We start from the raw sequence: 13,978 nt of genomic DNA on the forward strand, positions 1-13,978 counted from the left end.
CAGCAGGGCAGGTGCAGGCAGCAGCGCTGCCGGCCTGATCCCCGACGCTCGGCAGCCCCATGGCCCGGAGCAGCTCCATGGCCCGGAGCAGCTCCATGGCCCAGAGCAGCCCCATGGCCCGGAGCAGCCCCATGGCCGGGCCACGCAGAGCTTCTGAAACAACATTCGTCCCTCTGCCCTCGGCCCGTGCCCGAGGGGGATGCCTGGGGCAGAGGGGTACCCAGACTGCAAGCCGGGCAGGTAACAAAGAGTGAACACAGCCAAGCCCCTGTTCAAACCTGAGCCAGCAAAAATGAAGCTCCAAGTTAGGATGTGAAGGTACATTCCTGGCAATTCCAGTTTGTTGGGATTCCTACACCCCTGCTGTTCACCTCCTCAGCACAATCTGGACCCCTGCCACTGCCCTTCATCCCCCTCATGCCCCACTGATATCCATTCCCTCACATCAAGACACAGCCACCAATAAGAGAGACATAAGGTACAGGAAGAGCTCTTGGGCAGGGAGCAGAAATAAGGATATGGCAGCTCCCAGAGTTTTCATCTTCTACAACAGAGAAGACTGAAGTAAGACTAGTCACACACACACACGCACTGAGCTAAGTGTTTGCCTGCTACAGACACACTCTTTTATGCTGTCCCTATTTTAGAAGTGGGGAGATGAAGGCCGCAAAGCGAAGCACCTTGCCCCAAAGCCCAGCTTGTCCCCAGCAGCACCACTGACCAGTTCATGAGTTCCAGTAAGACTGGAACCTCACTGGTCTGCCCAATGACTTGCTGCTTCTTTGTGATCCACACGTGCCTCTGCAAGCCTGAGCCTCTACACAATGGGATTAAAGTGTTTCTTTGAAAAGAGGGGCGTTAAGATCTCAGGACATGGGAATATTTGCATTGGAGTATTTGCTTTCCTCCTGTAAGTGCTGATTTCCAGCTGCAGTAAATCAGAACCACTGTAAGGGTCTCAGTTAGCTGACAGAAGTGTAGCGGCAGCTGTACATTTCCTCCAGCTTGGCTAAACTGAGACCTGAAGAAACAGAGACAGCTCTGCCAATGGCCTTCAGCTTTAATCTTTTCAATAAGTGCCTTTAGGCTATAAAATGCAGCACTGGCTTTGAAGGCAAATAGCCAGAGCCCTGCCACTACCATTAACTTCATGTAGAGCCATAGAAATTACCTCACTTTTCTATATCTCAGCTCCAGTCGATGGCAATAACACTAAAGCCATTGAGATCACTAAGAGCACTGCGTTATTGCTGTAACTTGGCTGGGATGCTCAGAATCCATTGTGGGGTTTCAGCATCAAATTAATCAGTGCAACCTGGATGCTGCAACTGCAGCAAGAATTTTGATATGAGGATTCAATAGGTACAATATTGCTTGGATTTACAGCCTGTGCTTTCACATCTTTACCCAGGTACCTAAACGCAGGCCATTATAACCTATGCCTAATAGCAGGTGTAAAATAGCAACCCAAGAGCATGCAGTAAACTTCAGAAGTGATAGACGTAGTGTCCAAACATCACTATGAGTTTGAACTTCTGCATGCTGGAGAGTCAATGCTTCTGCATCAAGTGAAGGAAGGAATAATAGCTTAGTAAAGGTTTTATTTTCTGGCCAGATAGAGAAAAATGTGACTTGGAAGAGAGTAAATACAGTCACATGGGGAAAACTTTACAACAACCTGTAAAATCAGCCAGCTACTCCTATGCTTGTCTCAACTTCAAGTCTTTTAATGCCTTCATGAGGACAACTGGCAGAAGCCACGTAAAACACTAAAATAGTAGGCAGAGGTGGGGAAAAATTGGATTTACTTCCTGATCTCTATTTAAGCTGTTACGGTCTGTACCCTTAAAGGAACTGCTGATTTAGCAGCCCAGGTGCATAAATCTCCACGGCTGGGAAAGGTGAGCAGACATCCCTGAGCTGGACCAGTGTCTCTGGTTCTGTGGGTCTGATCAAGGGTTCCCCACTGCTCTGGAGCACTCAGCTCAGATGGGAAAGCAGAGAAGAGGAGACTCAGCTGTTTAAGCCTCAGTACGTTTTAAAACAGCCTTAGGCTTGCCCCAAGAGATCAGTGCTTGTGTAACAGCCCTCAGACATTACTGCTCTGCCAGGGATGTGCCTAGGGTGCTTCCTCCCCTTGTGCTGTGGTCGAAGTGACAAAGCGCATTGGGTCTGTCTGCGACGGAGTTAGTTTCCCCCCAGCAGCCCCCACTGTGCTGTGCTGTGTGTTGGCACCTAGAAAGGTGCTGATAACACACCAGTGTTTCGCTACTGCTGAGCAGTGCTCCACAGCATCAAGGCTGCCTCTCCAACATTCCCCCTCACCAGGAGGCTGGGGTGGCAAGATCTTGGGAGGCGACAGAGCCAGGACCGCTGGGCCCAGCTGACCAAGGGCATACTCCAGGCTGTGTGCTGTCTGCTCAGCAATAAAGCTGAGAGAAAAGAGGAGGGGAGGGCATTCGTTATTACAACATTTGTCTTCATGGGCAACTGCTACACGTACTGCATCCCTGAAATGGTCAGACATTGCTTGCTGATGGGAGCTAGAGAGTAAAATCTTTTGATTTCCTTTGCTTCCACGCATGGCCTTTGTTTTTGCTTTATTAAACTGCCTTTATTTTGACCCATGAGTTTTTAACATCTTATTTTCTCCTTCCCAGTCCTGCTGAGGAGGGGAGTGATAAAGTGCCTTGGTGGGTGCCTGGTGTCCAGCCAGGGTCAACCCACCATTTTTTTCACTCACATTCCAGTAAGGAAGAAAAGTTCCTCAAAACCTTCACAACTTTTCAGAGTACAATGGATGACTCTTTAGATCAAATGCACCTTTAACTCGGCTAAACAATCCTTTTGCTATCTCACCAGGACCTCAGTAAATACAGCCATAACACAGCTCATTGTTCCCAGTCTTTTTCTCTCTATGCTACCCTTTTTCTTAACTCAAATCCTAGTGAGTTCAGTATTTTTAGCTGTGACTTTCAAAAGGCTGCCAAAAGATAGCTGAAAAGTATATAGCAGCGTGATGAATGCTCTCGGCGCTTCTTCACGATTCAGCTCAGTGTCGAAGGAACCTAAATGTGGAAGCGTGACAAAACCACCAGTAACTATTTCACAGGGGTGGTTCATTCAAAGTTTTGCTGCCTCAACGGGTCTCTCTTACTCTCCTCCCCAGCTACATGACTGCAGTGCTAAAATTACTGGGAGCACCAAGGGAAGAACACGGTGCTTGTAGCTTCCATCTACTTCCCGCTGTCTTGTCACAAAAATACCATACTGAGAACAAAGTGCCTCTCAGTTTTGTTTTCTGGGTCTTAAAATGTTAGTTTACAACATGCCAAAATAAAAAATCCCCCGTCCATTAGTGCAAATGCTCCACCAGCAAATCATAAACAAATGTAGACTCCAAAGCATAAAATACATGATAAATCTGTGTATGAGCAGGATCCTACTCACATCTGCAGGAACTGTGAACGCAGGACTGAGCAGGGGCAGAATAGCGGTAAGTCTCTTTAGACCCATCCCTTGCAAGCCTGCTGTATGTTGTATGTTAGAGAAGGAAAGTCATGTAACAGCCAAAATCAGGCTTCAGGTCAACTGAAGCTACATGGAGCTCACCCAGTTCAAACCAGCTAAGAACCTGCCTTTATTTTATTTGGCACTGTGGACCTCAATTTTTACTGATGAAAAGCTCAGCTGTTTTAATCAAAAACTGAGGCTCTGCGTCTTTTCCACTGTAAGGTATAAATCCATGGTTGGCAGTGGGAACTCTGAAAGACTTTTGATGCTATCTTGCTCAGCATTGCAAGATTATTTTGGGGTTTTTAATGTGATAACAGTTTTAAGAGAGAAATTGGCTCATGTTTCCGAGAACTTTCTGACAGGCTTACAAATCCCAAGGCATGGGGAAGGTGTTACTAACTGCTTACAGCAAAGCCAACAGTTTTCATAGGGCCACATTCATCCCGGCTCCCAGTGACAGAATGGGATGGCAAAGTGTACACCAGCTAACCATGGAAAACCTGGTGGGCACAAGGAAAGTCTTCCTGGAAAACAAGCCCGAGACCTCCAACCAGATGTCAAAACTGGTATCGATTACTGTTAGTAGAGAAAACAGGTGAGAGTTTAGATGTGGTTGAGATAAAACATCACTGATTGTACACTGGTACACACTGCTCTGGTTGTAATACATCTACTTGTGGACCTATGTGTTTAGGTTGAGGGCAGTGCTACAACAGAGTGAAACCATCACAGAGAAGTAAAGGCTATGCAGATGCTCTTACCACCACTGTCACTCCAGCTTTGACATGCTGAACTGAGTGTTCAGGCTAGATATATGGTGTTTATGGCCCAAAGCATCCTCAGAAATCTGTTCCCTGGCTTCCAAGACATGCAGTAACCCAGCTTACAGTAGAAGACAACATGGAGCAGAAGATGACTTCTTCATGAGACACAATTAGCAAGGTCTTTTGCCATTTTCAGACAGACATATGCAGATGGTTAAGTGACACTGCCTGATATCCCTTCTGCACACTGTACCATCCCTGCCCTCTGGGTGCTCCGCATGCTCCCTTCTCATCAGCAGGAAGCTCTCAGAAATAAATGTTTGCTGCTAACCAGCCCTAAAACTGCACTGTGTTGTAAGAGGAAATAATACAGTGTCTCCTGTTGGGAACATATCCTGGCATGCCTTTAAAAACAAGCAAATAATAAATCTTTCATACAGAGGTTCTTTGAAATATTAGTGAGTTTGCTGCCCTCTTGCAGTCCAAACCACATTCTAAACCTGGATTTCTCTTTGGATCTGACAGGGTGTCCTAAGTAAAGGCTAAACTGCAGCGTGGTGCCCTACACCAGGAAAGATAACACAGAGGTGAAGCTGTTTGCAAGATACAAAAAAAGAGTAGATGTTTCTCCACTGAATGAGAACATCTGCAGTTACATTAGCCTGCAAAAGAGCAAACTCTAGTGATTCACTTTCTAGATTTTGCTGGGTTTGGGTATATTTGGAACTATTTTAAGTTTTTTCCAAGCAACCAAAAGGATAGAAACAGCCTTTCCTTAAAGAAATGGCAAATATAAACTGACCTTTCGTGTCATCATTCACCACCATGCCCAGAGGTAGGGATTTAGGGTAAACCATTAATTACTACAGTTCCTGATAAATCTGAGAATCCTAGTGCACCTGAGGGCAATGCCTCCCCTATGCAACATATTACCATGATGAAACACAGAGGGCAAACAGCAGCTTTCTACAGCACATGTGCTGTGGTGGTGCCCTCCTCTCCCCCAGGCCCCAGCCCCACACACGTGGCTGGTTCAATGCTGCAGCAGCCCCGCTGACGCCACTGTGCTAAAATCAAGGCTGCAAATGACCTTTTGTAAGGTCAGGGTCTGGCTGTCCCAGGAAGGCACCTTAATTACATGTAATTACTGTTAGCAATGTACAACCACTCTAATCCATCTGCTACAGGTCAGTCGTCAACTGGGGTGTGACCCGAATCCCAAAATCACAGTGAACTGGAAACAGCTTTTTCTAGAGATGCAAAGACAGTGACAGTGATGGATGCTGAATGGAACAGTCCCGGCTCGATACATGACATTAACCTGCAGAATGAAAAGCTAAAACACTAATTCAATACCAGTCACATCAGTGGTGCCGATAGATAAGTCCCTGAACAAGGTTTAAGCCATTATTTCTTTCCGGGAGCTGTCTGCTTATAGAATTGGAAGCTTTGCAGCATTTCATACAGGTTCCAAGAACATATCACTTATTGAACATTATAGGAAAGGCCACCCAGCAGGAGTTTTACATCATCTCTGGCACAGAAGCAATACTCAGTATCTGGGGAGGAAAAGAGCACTTCAGATAATTTTACAAAGCAATCTGATCCTTTGGGGACGCCATACAAGCCTGCAGCTTTTTGCTTTATCCTTGAGAGAGCCTGGGAATTGCAGGGTAGTTTATACATCAAGATGGTTCTTACACACGTTGTGGGCACAGGGCCTTATGGGGTAGCACCACCCGGTGCCTGGGGCTCTGCAGCACCCACCAGCCTGGCTGAGAGGAGCCCAGCCACGACGTGGGAGCAAGGACATGGCCACATGCAGCAATCGTGCAGGAGGCAGCCTGGCTGTAGCCAGCACAAACCAAGGCCAGGGGAGCTGGGCTGCGGGGCAAGGGCTGGTGTGCAGTGTGCCACAGCTACTGGCCATGGAACAGCGGTTCCCCCACCAACAGGACATGTTTGCACAGCTGCAAAGCCCTGCTTCTCACAGGGATGTCACTGTGCCAGGCCAGGCTGCCCCACTGCTTCTATTAGCTCATTTGAATCAAATTGCTGTGTGCAACTGGATTAGACAGTTGTTCTTCAAAGGCTGTACCCTACACACCATTAAGATTCATGTGTTTTTGAGATGAAGTCATCTGAATGATTGCTTTCCCAGCTGCTCCCATGATGTACGGGCTGCTGACAGTTTCATTTTCCATTACTTCCCTCCAGTTTGCTGCCTACTTGGACGTACAAGTGCTTCCAAAGAATTTGAACTGCTAATACACCCTGCTGGGCTACAGGATCCAAGTCCCGATCAGTTGAGGAATAACTTTGGTTGCCTACCACAAGCAAATGAAAGGCATGACAAAAAGAGTGCTTAGGTTTATCTCAGCTGGTCTTCCACCCTGTTTTATATTCAGGGTAGCTGATCCTTTGCTTGACAACTTCATCACATCATGCCATTGCACTGTCATACTCAATGTAATTAAAATCATTAATACAAATCAAATTAGATTATTAACCAAGCAGGATAGGAAGCACCATACCATTCTTCCTGAGAATTAAAACCAACTAAACAAGTAACCATCTCCCAGCACAAAGCTCCTGGGAACCAAAAGGAGAAGTCTCATCAAACCCAGGCACTAAGCAAGCAGCCTCTCTTAGTTCACTTCACATTAGCTTGCTCACCTTAACAAACCAAAGCATTTCCAAAGCACTGCCCAGCTTTGGGGAATCCAGAGTCTCCCAAGGAAAAACACCCGACACATCCCACCTTGAGGTGCCATCGCAGCGTGAGGAAGCTGGCTGCTGGCAGAGCCAGGCTCCAGCCACCACCAGGGACACAGCACACACCCCAGGAGAAGGGCAAAACAAGTTATACAACCATTAATTAATAATTAATGGTCTATGCAATTATTATTGTGCATCCCTGAGAAAAATGCCACATGGTCTCACTGAATTTAGGCTCCTTCAGACGGCAGAGCCTGGACAAGGCAACAGCCTCTCCCTGAGACTTCAGTTCCCTCCTGGGGCCAGTCATGTGAAGTGAAGTGAAAAGGATTTGCACCCAGGTGAAACTCAGGCCAGCAAAGTGATGCCCAGACATCAGCGGCTGCTTTAGTCTATTTCCTAAAGTGGAGCACACCAAAAGCAAAGAGGTTTTTAGCAATTCCTCCCTACTTAGCACAGGGAGCAGCTGAGGTCAGTGCTGAGGTCTCTATGCCCAAGCATTTCCTTGAAACTGAGAATTGAAAACAAGCTATTTTTTAACATAAAGAATGAGATCACCTTGTATTCATTTGACAGCACTCATCAGTGTGTTTGACAAGTACCAAACACTAACATAATTTTAACATCTATCCACCTAAACTCTCCTTTCAGAGACAGCAGAAAAGGGTGGAAAGCAGAGAGTTCAGCACAATTGCATGACTCTTATGCCAGGTTTTAATTTGGCACAGTAACCCTAAAATTACATTATCCTACCTGTTACGGCAAGCAGGCACCATATAAATTATAGTTATGTGCACTCATAAGCTGAAAGCATTTTTCATTTTAGACAAGTACAACAAATGCTGCCAAACTCAAGGAACAGTTAAATTCGTAACAGTTTCAGAAATTGTTAAGCTATGGAAGTGCAGACGATGGTTAGAAAAAAGACCAAAAAAAGAGATAGCAACGAGAGTTAATCATACGCAGTGAAAAGGTTACGCAGCCAATGCAAAGTGAAGGGAGCAGCAATTGTACAAAGGCAGAACCACTTTACTGTGATTTATCATGTGGCAGAGAGCTCGCTCTGGTTTTGACACTTAAGCCTCTGTGCATAAATGGATTCTTTGGTGGCAGCACGTTTTGTTAGAGCCATCCTATAGCCTGCATCAGGCAGGGCACTCGTGGTGCACAGCTCACCCGCCAGCCGAGAGGGAACACTTACCCTTCGTATGAACACCACAGCTCCTGCAAAACCACCACTCTGCTTCTGCAGCACCGCTCCCTCCAGCACTCCCATCACCCTAATCCAAGGCAGCACAGTTCTGGGTAAGGTGGATGCTGCACCAGCATCCCCAGGAGGTCTGGGGTAGCATCACAAGCAGCCGCTTCTCTGCTTTGTTATTCTTTTCTCAGGACAGAAGGCAAGGAAGACAGGGGGAGCGTTACGAGCAACCCAAAAGGCCTGAGCCAGATCCACACATTTATCCAGGTGCTTATATTCCCACCACTTTCACTTGGGACTTGGATGATTAAATACACACCACTGTGGGTACAGGTGTTACAGTTCTATTGCAGTGCATTGCACACGAATCCCTTCAGCTGCAGCAGGCACCAGCTTCCTACAGCTAATAAAGGATGAGAAAACTTCCTATGCCTTCTGTGGCTGTCCAACAGGCCAGATTAGATGGAAGAGCTCTAGCATTTTGCATGCTTTTAACAAAATCCCACTGACTCAAGTGCCACGTTTTTGAGCAATCTACATTGTCCTAGCTACCCCAACTGCAATAGTCCAGAAACGTGGAAAATGTCAGAATAACAGCCCAAGTCATTGCCTACTGGAAGCCTGTTTGTTCATTTCCATTCCCAAGCTTTTCTTATTACTGTTTTTCAGTTACAGCTCCACACGGGTTTCCTTTTCTTCTGTTCCCTTTTGAAGAGGAACAGTTGTCTGCACGGGGGAAGTTCTGAGTCTGACAACGCTGCTATTTTCCTCTGATGAAAAGAAAGGTTTGATTTGGGCTTGTGTCTGGCTTGGCCATCTGCGTGTTCACAGCGGATTCAAAAACATGCTCAAAGTTTATAGCCTGCTGCCTTTCCTTGGTTGGGAAGAGAAGTAAGACGGAAGGGAACATTTTATCTGATTTTCCTGAAAATTTTCAGACTGTATCTCCAAAAAGTCCTCTTTACGAGTGTTCCCCCGCAGGCAGCCAAGGCCAGCAAGTGACGGAGTGAAGGCATCCTTCTCTGGAGGGTTGTGTGCAATTTTATGGTAACCCCTGCCATAAGCAAAATGAGCCATCATGTGCAGTATCAGCACAGCAATCACAGTGATGAAGGCAGCCCTGCTGTTGGGGTGAGTGTACATGACTGGGATGGGCCCACAGGACATTGCTCTGGGGAAGGAGTTCAATCCTTTTGCTGTCCCATGAAGTCCTCCATCCTCCAGCTGACTTGCACAGCTCACAGCTTCTCCGAGGGGTGGGACGGAAATCATGGGGTTGTGCTGGAAATGCCAGTGTGGGCAGTACTGAAACAGAGAAACAGGAAAGGTTGCGGTGGGAAGGATGTGGGAAGGGAGTCAGGGTACCTTCAAATTCGGGTCATGTCACAGCCACCGACTGGGAGAGTAGTGCTGATAAACCTGGTGTTCATGTATTAAATTCATACACAGTTGAAGTGCTCCCCAGGTGTTAGTCCTTCACACACTGGTGAGGATGTAGAGCATAGTTGGGGTGATGCCTGTCTGCACTCAACAACATACCCATTCCTAACAGGTAGTGAAAAGTGCTTATGTCCACCTGAAACTGTCAGGGGCACGTCAAAGACAGCCTGACTGTCCCCAGCTAGGACAGGGCCAGAACACTGCTACCCACACTTCTCTGATAAAGATGTACATATCTGCTGGATTTCAGTAAGTTTAAGGGGAAAACTGAAAACCTCACGCACTGATGAGCACCCCTAGCTGCACCCTGGGCTACCAACTTCACCACAGACCCACCTATTGAATTGCCAACATGTGCCTTGACAGATCACTTGTCAAAATAGGAGCTATTCCCATCACACGGAGCATGGGAGATCTAGCTGGAATCCAGCATAATGCGATACACACTACTTACAATGAGGCAAGCCTATCTCTGGGGATAAAGCCACTAACTGGCAAGCAGGATAGAAAGGAAGCATGCTTAGGGCTGCCAAACCACTGAAGATACACCCACAACACTGACCCAACAGCTTTTATGCCGTCCTCAGGACACAGACCTGCAAATGCAGTACAGCCAGATGTGATGTGTGAGCCCATGCTCTGCCATGCCCAGGAAACCCAGCTCGAGACATCGGTAGCAGAGAGCCATATGAAGGGAGTCAGAAAGCCCAGGTACGAGCACCCAGCCCAAAGTGCTGGGCCTAGCCATGCAGCTCTCTGCTCTCCTGGCAATCACTGATCTGCTGTATCTCATTGCAGTGTTGGGTTTTTCTCCCTCCAGAAAGAGGAAAGCTTGTTGGATAGAAAAGGGACACTATAAAAAAGACCAGTCCAGCACCTTTATAAGGAAATGGTATTGTGCCTTTTGATAACAAGCTGTGCTTGTTCTGGGGATTGAATACAGAGGATTAGGTATAATTCTAACTGAGTTCTTTTGAGGTGACAGGCCATGGTGCCCTCCTCAGAAGAGTTTATATTACTGGCACCTTTGCAGACATTCATTCACTGTGAGCTTGAAAATAACAGTGAGTTCATGAATTAACTTTCAGGCAGCAAACACTCCAGCAAAAGCTTATAAATATTTTTTAAACAACAAATGAGACTGTGCAATAAGCAAGCAAACTGTAAAGTGCATTTGAAAGTCAACCTAATGATGGATTTAGAGGCTTAAAGCAGCTCTTTTACTGTACTTGTTTGAATCTTTAATTACACTTTTCTCTTCATCCCCAGCAATCAGGTGTGATACTGAAGTAGAGCTTTATAAATCACTTTATGCTGGATTTAGTGTCTTTGAACAATCACGTATTTAGCATATTTCAGGAAGACAAAGCAGTTGAAGTGCTGCTGAGCTTTGTCACGGTAAACCTGGAATTCTAGAGGAAGTTTTTTAATTAGATTTCAGGCCAACAGAAGCAACCCCTAAATATCACAGCAGTGCTTGGCTGGGCAATGCTGCCTTGCTCTGGGTGTGCCTCTGGGCTTCAGTTTTTTAATGACTGACACTTCTATTTATAGAGTGAATAGAAGGGAGTTGCTTGGAAGGGAACATTTCTGAATAAATTTCAGTGTACACAGATTTGAGTCACAAAGTCTGTTAACACACAGTTCCTGGTACTGGCCCCTTTCATTTTATCTCAAGATAAGAGTCATTGCTCCACCCATGGCAAAGTGACTGCTGCCACTGCCGCACTCTGGGCTTTCCTCTCCTCTTGGCCGAGGGCTTGGCGGCGTGAGTGAGAGCTTATTTGTCATCCCACTGTAACTTAACCTTAAGCATCATCGCACCAAGCCAGATTTTGCTTTCTGTGTTCAGTTCTTTTCCTAAGGTGACATTTGAACAGGCAGCGCTGCTCTCTAGTAGCAATGAGCTAGAAGCAAAACCAGCAGCTGGCAGGTATCATTTACTACCTTCACAAGAGAAGAACCCTGGATGCCTTGGAAGATTAGCGTTAGCGTACATGCTTCTGGATTGACCAGGCTCGTAATAGTCAACAATAAACGCTACTGGTGTTCAGTATCCTCTGTAAAACAGGATTGATACTTGTAATCATTTGCTACGAGATTCACTCGCTCTGTAATTGGTAATCTCAGCCCCGTGTCCCAAGCTTAAACGGGCACATATTAGTGCAGAAGATGTGTTATTGGCTCCTGTTCTCTGGGCAAGCTGAGCATTTCACCCTCCGGGAATGTAGCTCTGTCATCTTTCAGAGACTTCATTGACAAAAAGTGAATATAACAGGGAGAAAATATATATTAGCTGAGGGTGCCTTAAGTGCCAGAGAAAGGACTTTGGTGTTGGTAAATGAGAGGGAATTGGAGAACGCGCTGATATTGTGGTAGATAAAGGCTCATGCAGGTGCATGCTGACTTGCAGTGCAGGGTTGCAATGTTTTTTGCATCTTTCTTGAAACTTGCTGTCTTTTGCAAAGGTTCAATGGTCTGTGAGCTACTAGTCAGACTCCTTCTGGGTATTATGGAGCCGCCACAGGCAATCACTGAAATGGCTCTGTAGACTGTGCTCATGTTCAGATCATTTGTGCTCATCCATAGCTAAATAACTGGAAAACTGCAGTAGCTCTTATTTTAGGCTGACACAAGGAAAGCCATTGAGAACTCCCTGTGTGCATTTGGGATCCCTGCATGTTTCTTTAGTGAAGGTGAATTTAAGCACTTTTGGAAGAAACCGGAATCTGAAGTTCAGTCTTTCAATGTACAGATTCCTTTTTGCACGGACTCTGGGTCACTTGTGCATCCTTGGGTGAGACACTGAACTGTTCCAAGTCTCGTCATCCCCATCACTAAAAGACAAGCACTGCCCACCCTCTGGGAATGTTGCGTGAAGCGCTGACAGTCAGAACTAAAGAAGACATGCTTTATAAAACTTCTGGAGATGGCTCATATAAGAATAATCAAACCCTGACATGTGCCCAGAGATTATTCAGACATCTGCCACAAACAGAAACATCTGGCGGAATAAAATTCACCTAAGTCCATAAACTTGATCTCAATAGTAACTGACACAACCAGTAACTCACCACTTCCACGCTGAAGAATCTACCACTGCATCACATTAGAGATGAGGAGGAGCTGGGACATTCCTCTCCCCTCCAACCACACATGGCCAGATGCTGAGTCCCACCTGCCAGAAGGGCTTCCACAGCTGCAGCATGCCCCTGCCATGGAAAGCATGGCTGCCCTTGCCTGCCACTAGAAAGACGGGATCATCATGCATCAACTAGACCCATGGTTTCAACAAGTCACTGGCCATTTCAATCATCTTGGTACAGGCACAATCTAAAAGGCAATGCTGCCCTCTGTTATGTCTTCAGCTATTCACTAACACATGGCTCTGCGCGCAGAACCAGCTACTCCCATTGCAGCTGGGGGCTTTGATTTCCATGGATGACAAGGAATAAAGAAAGCAAAGCAGGCTCCTGTAAGAAGCTGAGCACCTTCAGTTCCTAATGAGCTTCAGAGAGTTAGAGAAGGCATTTTGCATCCAGTAAGGACAAAGTAAGTTATTGTAGTTAATTCTTCAAGTCCTAACCTTCACCCACTGCTTTTTCACTACATAAATCAGGTATTTACGTTTAAATTAAAATCAATATATTCACCTTGTCATTTTGTATTAGTAGCATCCAACTTCGTGGATTAAAACTAGATGAAACAGGTTTTATTATCAGTTTAGAAGATAACTACTACCTTTATTTTGGGCTGTTATTAATGACTTCAACTTGGAAATTTTAAGACAACCATGAGTCCAATGTAATCATTCTGTATGAAACCGTATGGAAAATAAAGTGTTAAAATGAAAATGTACTAAGAATGTATTATCTCCACATGCCCATTTTAAAAAAGAAATGTTAGAATTTAACAGGAAATAAAGATTATTCCTTATTCATATTAGGCCTGACTCCAACACTGGTAATCAGACTGACTGTTAAATAGCTCCATCAACACTTTTCTTGTACTCACTGGAAGTACTTATGTAGGCAAATAGTACTGGGCTCTGGAAAAAGTGGGGAAATCTGGACTTCTCTCATTCAAAGGTTTATTATTAACAAAACCCTCAGTTGCTCAAACCCCACAAAATGATTTCAACTGAACAGTCACACCACTAGTCGGAGAAAGGCACACATGTGATAAAGGAGGAGAATGAAAAAGCTCATTGACGTGTTGATATACAGCTGATAAGGAAAACAAAAACCCACTTAAAAAAAATAACAGTTGAGTTTCAGTCGAAGCCAGAAGCAGCATCTGGTCGCTTTTCTCTCCCAACGCCAAGAAGATGTTTGCAACG

At 45.6% G+C, this 13,978-nt stretch overlaps 1 protein-coding gene across 1 annotated transcript in view; it reads right to left on the bottom strand.

The window, feature by feature from the left end:
• PSMD10 (proteasome 26S subunit, non-ATPase 10) overlaps positions 1–13,978 on the bottom strand; it is a 56,021-nt gene that overhangs the window by 13,421 nt on the left and 28,622 nt on the right. The window lies entirely within an intron of this gene.

Source organism: Strigops habroptila, chromosome 9 (assembly GCF_004027225.2).
Source record: "Strigops habroptila isolate Jane chromosome 9, bStrHab1.2.pri, whole genome shotgun sequence".
NCBI classification, from domain to species: domain Eukaryota; kingdom Metazoa; phylum Chordata; class Aves; order Psittaciformes; family Psittacidae; genus Strigops; species Strigops habroptila.